The sequence below is a fragment of the Triticum aestivum genome, chromosome 6D, assembly GCF_018294505.1.
Source record: "Triticum aestivum cultivar Chinese Spring chromosome 6D, IWGSC CS RefSeq v2.1, whole genome shotgun sequence".
Lineage (NCBI taxonomy): Eukaryota > Viridiplantae > Streptophyta > Magnoliopsida > Poales > Poaceae > Triticum > Triticum aestivum.
In genome coordinates, this window is record NC_057811.1 from 474491239 (window position 1) to 474491548 (window position 310).

The window sequence follows — 310 nt, forward strand, 5'->3', positions numbered from 1 at the left end:
GCAAACATGCATGGAGAACCTTCCCGATAATCTCATACACACTGTTATGAAACATAACAATCACATGATCCATGGAGGCCGTTTTTCCTTTTTGATATTCATTGTTGATGGAACATTTTCTTTTCTCTTTTCTCCGATTCTCCCTCACATCTCCACCCCACGAATTGCTAGACCTTTTTCTTTTGCGGGGACACGGAATGCTGGAGTCGAGAACATATTCAGTACTTCTCTTTTTTTATAGTGCTTCTGTACTACGCAAGTACAAATGCCGTGGGCTTCCAAAAATAACTTGATATGACCAGCGGCGGAG